The 9,418-nt window shown below is 31.6% G+C and overlaps 1 long non-coding RNA gene across 2 annotated transcripts in view; it reads left to right on the top strand.

Moving 5' to 3' along the window:
- Positions 1-2,590: 2,590 nt before the first annotated feature.
- The window catches only part of LOC127707846 (uncharacterized), a 50,202-nt gene continuing 43,374 nt past the window's right edge, over positions 2,591-9,418 (top strand). Inside the window, exons 1-2 of one of the 2 annotated variants that reach the window (XR_007985043.1) lie at positions 2,591-2,853; positions 4,685-4,980. This is a non-coding gene — a long non-coding RNA (uncharacterized LOC127707846). Of the gene's footprint in view, positions 2,854-4,684; positions 6,225-9,418 lie in introns of those variants that run through there. The other variant, XR_007985044.1, reaches the window with a different exon arrangement.

The raw sequence follows: 9,418 nt of genomic DNA, 5'->3' as shown, positions 1-9,418 counted from the left end.
TGACTGTGGTTTTCTACAGCAGTTTGTTTAAATTTCTGACCAGTCGACCAGTTTGGTTTTATAAAACAAATTGCAAATTGGTCAGAATTTTGAATAAGTTGCAATAGATGGAGAGCAACACTTACAGTCAAGTCACAGTAGTAGTAAAATAAAGAAACAAAATTTTATAGTTCTAAACATCATTATGTCTGCGATATCAATTTTTCTAAGAAACAAATTCAAGTGTTTTCCTAGGAATATTAAGGACATAGACAAGAATAACTAGGAAAATTTATCTGTAGACATTATTTACTGACATGGGAATTAAAGTAAATTTTGTAACCATAGACTTTTTTATACTAGCAATTTGTATTTGCTCGGACACATTTTCCCACATATATCTTGCAAAAACACTTGTATAAGCTGTATTATACATATCTAAAATAAAAAATTGAAAACAGAAGTATAAAGTCTCATAAAGAAGTTATTCACAGTAATATGTGTAATGAAATTTACAAAAAACTGACCCCTTTGATATATTGTGTAATCAGAATTGTACCCAGAATGACAAATCAGAATCGAAAATGGAAAGAGTTAGTATTCATGCAAACTGGTTTAACTCTTTGGTCCTCATTAGTTCTCCCTTGGTGGTCTAATATGTAGTAGGATCAAAGATTCTGTCTTTCTCTTTACTACTCAAGAAAGTACATAAAATAGGTTTTTCTCTGTCTAGCTTACAGTTTTCAAATTATGCGCAGGCCTTTCACAGCATATAAAGTACAAATTGATCTAGTGTTGTCTCTGTCTGGACATCCTTTTAATGTCTTCTAATCTACATTTCCATATTGACATTTTAAGTCATCCAGCTAGGTCGAAATTTCGCGTGACTGTTTTTCTGTTTGGGAGTTTACACTGATACTCATACCCAATAATGTGACTTTTTTGCTAGTCCTTTTACAAATAAATCCCAATGTCCTACAATAAAAAATATCGGAACAACAAATACCAACAAGGTAAATAAGCAACTAATTATTAACATGAACCTAATCATCAAGTAGCTTCAACTAAAGAAAATAATCTGAATTAGATTAAAAAAAAAAGATAAAGAATGCAAAGTGCATACAACTTCTTGGAACTTGAATCTGTTTTGTGGTAGCAATGTAATGATGAGCAACTAGGATATCATTTACCCAAACCCTTGTCATATATCTTAAATCTTGGCAATCTTGGCAAATATGAATTTTTATTTATGATGTTGATATGAAGACTTGTTAAGCTGTGAATACTTAAATAGAATAAGTTAATAAAAAGTAAATAAATTTTATTCTTATCATATATTTTTTTTATCAATTTTGCACCTTTTCCGTTTTGTTTAGAAGCATGCAAAAGAGATCTTTTCTAGCAGCTCAAGTGGTCCATCTCCACACACACAAACTCCGAGATCTACATTTTTATTGAATTGCAAGACAAAACAAAAACTCAGGTCGGAACGACGAGCATATACTAATTGTATTTCTCATTGTGCTTTAACTGACTTGATAATAAACTGCGAGTCACCAAAAGGACAAAAGTTTTATATTTTTTCAGGATACTATAAATTACGTAAGATTATTTATTTACTAGTAATGACCTTGACAGTAAACCTTTTAATTTAAAATTAGTTTGTTTTTGCTTCAGTTCTCGTATCATTCAATCCTTACAAATTAATATTAACATTTAAAAATGGGTTTATTTAAAGACATGCACATAAAAGAACGGTTTTTAAGGCCATAAAAGAATTTTGCAATACCAAAGCAAAGATGACTAGCTGTTTCAGAATTTTTGTATGCTCGCCTTTTGATTGAATCAATTTTACATACATGGTTCGGTTCCTAAGATTTAAGATTTAAGATTTATTGTAAAGCAATGCTCAGACACATATATGTGTAACATGAGTTAAATATACAATAATAAACATGAGTTAAATATACAATAATAAACATGATTTATAATACAATGGTAACATTTACTTGTTATTGTCGAAGCACCCCTCCTTTAAAACTGGACATAAGGCACCAAACAATCAACTAAGTTAACCTCATCCATAATCGCTAATAAACGTAAATCTTGAATCCATCAAAAAGTAAATACAAATAAATTTAAAAAAATATATCAAACACGACAAAAGGGTTTAGGTCTATGATTTATGTCGTCAAAATTCGAACATGAAATGGAGATGATTTTGTATTATCCAGTAATAATCTTAATCTGCAAAAATAATAAGTCGAATGTTTCGACAATGTTCGAGTAGTCTTGTATGACGAGTTTCCCTCTTTTTAGAATTTCTGCATGACACCTGTCATCTGACGAGCTTCAAAAGGATATGCACTTTAGAATTTCAAAGATATTGATGTTAGTGCAAAGCTCTAACGGAAAATAAATTAAAAGATCTGTATCACTGCTACACTTCATCCGCCTTTTATTTAGATACATATATTATTTTTTTTTATATTTAAAATTTTCAGGCAAACTTTCCAATAGTTTAAAAATAGAACTGTGTCATTTTTGTACGGAGGAATCCATTATAGTATAGGTAAGTTGTGGTAATATTAAAAAAGATTGACATGTAATTTGCTAGATGTAAATCAATGCATTTTCGAAAAATGAAATACATTCATAAAACCAACCTTAAACTAATTTAATGTCAACGTTGAAGCAAAGAAATGTTAACGGTCCAATCGAATGCCGTTATCTATATATAGCTGTCAGGTAGTACGACCTGACTATAAAATCATATTTCAGATTGATCTGCGTCGCACTGCGCTAGCTGGTACACTTACTTAACAAAGCATACAGAAATCTCTCATCACTTTTTCACCGGAAAATAAAAATCGGGTATGTACAACTATTAAGTATATTTTTATCATCTATTTACACAAGCTCGTTTTAAAAGATATATATATATATATATATATATATATATGAAAAAAGAATTTAATATGGTTTTGAATAACTTGGATTACAGACTAACATTTGGTTATCTTCTAATAATTGCATCAAAAAGATTTGTTCTTTGCTCTGCCTTGTACAAGAGGCGTAACCTATTCTAAGAGCAGAGTTTTGGTAGAGTTTCATTCCGAATCATTTGACTGATAAACTTTTGAAATGTCTGACATATGTTGTTATCATGTCAGTACTAATGTCTGACACGTGAATTACAGGCCTCTACAATAACTTTTTTTTCAACTTGCCCAATAGGACAAGTACATACCAAAACTTACTTGTCCGAATGGAATTGTAGCTTGTCCAAGAAAAAAACCTTCATATTTACCTTTTTGCATTTTAGGTTAATTCAATGAACAAAATGAATTCAAACAAAAGAACAGAATTTAATTTATATCTCTTGATATCCTTTTTAAAAATATGAGTCGAGAACAACTGAAACTAGTCATGTCTAGTCACAGGACTTAGGTTCTAGTTTTCATCAATGCCAAAGTCTCATCAGACTCTGCACATCAGGCACAGTCTGGTAGGCCTGTCAGTCTACACTCATTTAGTTTGTATCCGGGTCTTTTATGTTGATAAAATATTGATTATTATGATTAATGCCTTACTACAATCAGCTTTGTTTTTAATATATTAAAACGTTTATTCAAACACAATCAAATATTGTTTTGTCTAAATATGATGATCGGTAAGACTGGTTTCCGAGAATAGTATGTGTTTTATCTGTTATAAAGTATCTGACAAAGAACCAGTTTTAAATTATCGATCGCAAGTAAACATGTCAAATTAATATTTATTTTTATCTTCTTTTCTTGTTTTTTGATTATTACTTTGATCATCAAAGTTGGATTTAATTTATTTTCTTACTTGTCCCGTCGGGCAAGCTTGATATGGCTTTAACTTGTCCGACCTTTTTTTCCTCTGGTGTCGGACAATCGGACAAGCGTTATTGTCGAGCCCTGAATTATTCAATAAATTTTAATTGGACTGACAAATTTTCACTCTAGATAAAGACAAGTAAAGGTGGTATGATTGTAAATGAGACAACTATCCACCAGAGTTCGAATTAAGAAGAGATATGAAAGCATAGGCCACCAATGAAAAAATCCCATACAGTATAGTCGCCTATAAAAGGCCCCGACATGAAAAATGTTAAACAATTCGAGCGAGAAAAACTCCAAATATCCTGTTGTAATAAATCTGGAACATTCAAAGTACGAAACTGAAACAAAATAAGAATATAATAAACAACACAATTTTCAGAAAATGTAATTATGTTACCATGTCTTATGAAATATAAGCGATCGATAAACGTAATATGTGCTTTATAATAATGTACTATTGCATTATTTAAAGCAACTTATAAATAAATGTTTGCAAAATGTTTACAAAATACCAGCAATAGTCAACACACTAAAATACAATAGAGGTTAAAACGATTAGAAAACCAATATGTTATTTGCATATTTTCAATACAATTGTCCTGTTTATTTTTCGTCCAATAATTCATAATTCAAGCGATGAAAAAGTGATCGACTGGAATATATTAATTTTATGCGGTCTGTTGAATTGCAATGATTTATGTTGATGGTCTGATGCTGTACTTGATGCTTAAACGTAACGTTTGCGATTTAGTAGTAAAACATTTTCTATTTTCTGCTTACTTTAAATATCGGGATAACAGTCCCTTCTAAAGTCTAATATGACTCTTTTTTTACAGAAGAAAAATGTCTGGAAGAGGTCAAGGCCAAGCTAGTAACGACAACAAGTCTGCCCAGTGTAATCCAACCAGCACTAAATATGAAGGACATCAGCCTGGTTATACTGGAACCGGAACTAAGCCCGACCTGGATAACCACTCCAACCAACTGAATCCAAACAATCAGGAATTCAAGGGGTCGAAATAACAATGAATATTTAAAGCACGTATCAGTTTTCATATATACATGTGCGTGACATTAACATTTTGAACAATACGTACATTTAAATTATTTCAAATTAAATATATCTGCCTGATTCTGTGTGAATACCATCACTGCCTTGTGAAGTTAGTTTAGCATAGCAATATGTGTGTCTTAAGAGGTCGTTTCAGTAAATACCCATCACTGAATTCCTACTGCTCAAGTGCTACTTTAGTTTACACTGCCGTCGGTTTTGTACGTATCCTGTTTCGCTTTTTTTAAGTAGTTTTTTAAATGTTTAGATAACTGTGGTACAAGTAGAAGGCATAGCACATCGAACTTATTTTAACCCATCCATTCCTTTAAAACGGAATGGAAAAAATTGAGAATACATAGTATTTTTTCCATTTGTGGAAACAGTTGCTAATATATATATTTTGTCACTGTAACTGTTAACCATGTAGCAAAAGGTACAATCGAATATAATTGACACAGAAAACCTGGCTTTTATAAAGGTCTGATGTATGCATTGCAGATGAAGGATTTGCATACCGACACAATTTGTCTTAATTTATTGGGTTTTTATTTACTTGTTTATCATAAAGATCATAATATAAAGTAGTAATTGCCAAGACAAGGAACATGTCAGTACTCGTTTATTTGCCCAAGAAAGATCTTAAAAGACAGTAGCAAATTTCCAGACTAGAAACATGTCAACGCTGGTAATTAGACAAGGGAGAACAACACTGCTCGTAGTAAGTGTCAAGACCATGAACGTGTCAATAATGTTACCTTGATTTGTCGAACAGAACATGTCAATAATAAATGACAACAGTAGTTTTCGATGTTCAAGAGCATAAATCGGTTAGACAAATCAAGGTAACAAATAAAATAGAGGGATTCGCATGAACTCAAAAAGGAGCGAGACTGTGTGCATCATAAAGGTAATAAACCAAGACAGCTCATAACAGACAAGTAGTATCTATGATAGAGTCAACTTATTAAATTTTAAATATTGCAACCATTAATTTTACTTTATTAGCCTGCGGCAAAAGTTTTTAACTTAAAGAATACACATCAAAATAAAACGCTCTGTTATATCGCAAACATACAATACGAAATTTATACTCAAACTACTCAAAAATAGACAAGTCATGTAATTTCTCAAAAATACAAAAGTGACCATTAGAAATCGGATAAACTAATGTTTGTCACTGATGGGAAACACTGAGGAATCGAAGTAAACATATCGTCCAGTTGATACGACTTCCAGAGATTTGTGTTTTCAATAAGAATTACCTTGATGAAGGACTGCTTCTTATACAGAAGCTACTGAAGCACGGATTCGAGATCATAAAGGTAAAGTTCTTTTGTCGTATGTATTGATAGTAGCCATTATGAATTGGTTGGCCGTAACGAAATATTAGATATAAGCTTACGGACATATCCCACTTGTAGTCTCAAATCCTTTCTCGTTTCCTTGTTCATGATTTGTCATCCAAATTGATTAATCATGTGATTTTTACATGTGACAACAAAACACATCGATATTTGCACCCCATTCCGCCCACACTGTCCATTTTACTTGAAATCTTTATTATATTTTTACTTTGCAAATAAAGATATATGCAACTGCCCAAAGCTCTCTGGTATTCCATGACACTTTATATGTTCAGTTGCTGTGTATTCAATCTGTTCATTCTGTATACTGTTATCGTTTTTTACATCTTCAACAACTTATGTCAATGTTCTTTTTCAATGAACGGTTTAATTATACGCATACATTTAAGACAGAACAAATGGGAAAACTTCGTTTTACTTTCACTTTCACCCCAGGCCTTGCATAACTTTCAAGAAATATTCTGAAATTTAAAGATTCGGTTTCACTTCCACCTTTATCAAAAGTTAAAACCACTTTGAAGATTGTATGGATGGAATACACAAGTTTTTTTTATGTAGAATACGAAACGTACTAGGCTTGTTTCGTTATACACTGATTTTTTATCAGGCCGAAAAGTAAAACACTTTACATTCACTCTCATCCTTGAATAACTCACAGAAAATTAATCAGCAGTTTAACGATTTGCTTTCTTTTCCACTTTAATTGAAAGAAAAGACCACTTAAAAGGGTTTATATAGATTGTAGAAACACGAGTAAGACTGTTATTAAGTTTCTTAACTCTGTGTATCAATAATGTTTTACCAATATGAATATAGAAATGAAATGACATAATATATTATCTCCACTACGTCATCTTTAACATATATTGCGTTCATCTAAATGGACATACATGTTGTATAAATTATGCAAACAGTGTTGAGGAATGAATAAGATGATAATAATAAAGTGATGAAGACATAATCTTTCAATCAGTTTAATTGAAGTCTGGAGCTGGCATGTCAGTAACTGCTAGTAGTCCTTTGTTAATTTATGTATCATTGTCATTTTGCTTAGTTTCTTCTGTTACCTTTCCTGACACCGGACTCGGACTTCTTTTAAACTGAGTTTTACTGTATGTTTGTTTGTTCTACATTGGCTAGATTTATAGGGGGAGGGTTGAGATCTCACAAACATGTTTAACCCCGCCGCATTTTTGCGCCTGTCCCAAGTCAGGAGCCTCTGGCCTTTGTTAGTCTTGTGTGTTTTTTAAATTTTAGTTCATTTATATGTTTCGGAGTTTATTGTGACGTCAATTTTCACTGAACTAGTACACATTTTTGTTTAGGGGCCAGCTGAATCCCGCCTCCGGGTGACCCATTGGTGGCCTTGGGCTGTTTTCTGCTCTTTGGTCGGGTTATTGTCTCTTTGACACATTCCGCATTTCCATTTTCAATTTTAGTCACTTCAGTGCTTGCATTTTGAATGTCACTATGGTGTCAGTAACTTAGAACAATTTACATATTTCTACAAAAAGGGCCGTTCAACATAATGTTAAAGATGAAAAAAGAGTAAAAACAAAATTGTTGAACAATCTTACTTCATAATATGATTCTGGGTAAGGCTATGGAGGAAATTGTTTGTTATATCTCTAATACTTTGGAACTTTTTATTTCAATACAATATATATCATTATTTCTATTATTGTTTCTGTACATTTTCTTTTAAAGGGTAGGAATTTGTAATGAACAAGTTCCGTTTCGCCATATTGTTATGCATTTTACAAACAATCTCCTCATCACCATAAGATCATTTCCGGAGTATTGCTAGTGATTTTCCGATGTCAAATACACAGAAGCAGCTTCACCCAATGGAACATCTGGTAAATATATTTCCCAATTTTTTTTAAACTCTTTCCTTTAAATTGAAGCTACTGGGAGAAACTTATATCACAAGATAGGTGTATTGTCATAGCCAAGTTTTACAATATCACATTTTTATCAGTTTTACAATATCACATTTTTATCAGTCAAAAAGGTAAAAAAAAACTTTTACTTTCACCCTTGAATTACTTTTACGAAATAAGACAGAATAATGGACACGGTATTACATATTTTTCATTGAACTTCACAATTAACCGATTTTCTTTGGGTTTTTTTTAACTTCGCAGTCTCGGCCTATCTTTGTTCAATATCTACTTGAACGGATCTTTATGGTTCTTATCCTACTTTTAGCTGATGTTTCTTTACAAATACAAATACAAATACAACTATTTTTATTGGCACAAACTCATTAACAATAAATGGTTAAGACCTATTGCATACATATAATTATATTAATTGACATGGAATGAAAAGTTACATGATAACATATCATTATAGAATGAAAAGTTACATATTGGTGTTTCATATTAGTTCACTATTTCTTATATTTAGACACTCTGAAATGAAAGAGGAAGACAGTCTAAGTAATAATGCTCAGCTATTGTTAACCAATAGAGATATTTTATCATCAGTGGTAATGTTACGCTGTATTTCAAATATAACATTCATTTTATTTTCTAATATTTCTCGTTTTGAGGTAAATCTATTACATTGTAATAAGAAATGTTGTTCATCCTCAATTTTCCCATTTTTACAGATAGGACAGTATCTTTCCTCTCTAGGAATGTTAAGATGTCTTCCCCTTTCAATCATAAAAGAATGTGCAGTTATGCGTATTTTGCATATTGCTGCTCTATCATTTACATTGTTTAGTGAATCAACGTATGATGGTCTTTGACCAATTTTGTAGACTCGACGAAAGAAACTGAGTTTAGAAGATTCCTGTATGTTTGCATTTTGATTTTGCAAGCACTGATCATAAATTCTTTGTTTTACTTGTCCCAAGTGCTGCTTTGTTAAACAACTTTTTTCTACAAGATATGAATATCCTAAAGTTTGTAAAGTGCATTTAGTTTTTTTGATCCAGGGGTTTGACAACCTTGTTGCACAGAAAATTTGATTTACAAGTGTATTTTCTGATGAAAGTATATGCTCTAAAACATTAATGCTTGAAAATACAATTTTATTTTTGAGTGGAATTCGACCAAGCTCAGCACGACAAGCATCATTTGAAGCCTTGCAATGAACACCAAGTGCTTCTTTGATAAATTTAATGTGTAGTTTTTCAAAGG

This window comes from Mytilus californianus, unplaced genomic scaffold, assembly GCF_021869535.1.
Source record: "Mytilus californianus isolate M0D057914Y unplaced genomic scaffold, xbMytCali1.0.p SCAF_7, whole genome shotgun sequence".
NCBI classification, from domain to species: Eukaryota; Metazoa; Mollusca; class Bivalvia; order Mytilida; family Mytilidae; genus Mytilus; species Mytilus californianus.
The sequence above is the reverse complement of the archived record's forward strand: the minus strand, read 5'-3'. Positions and strand labels throughout refer to the sequence as shown.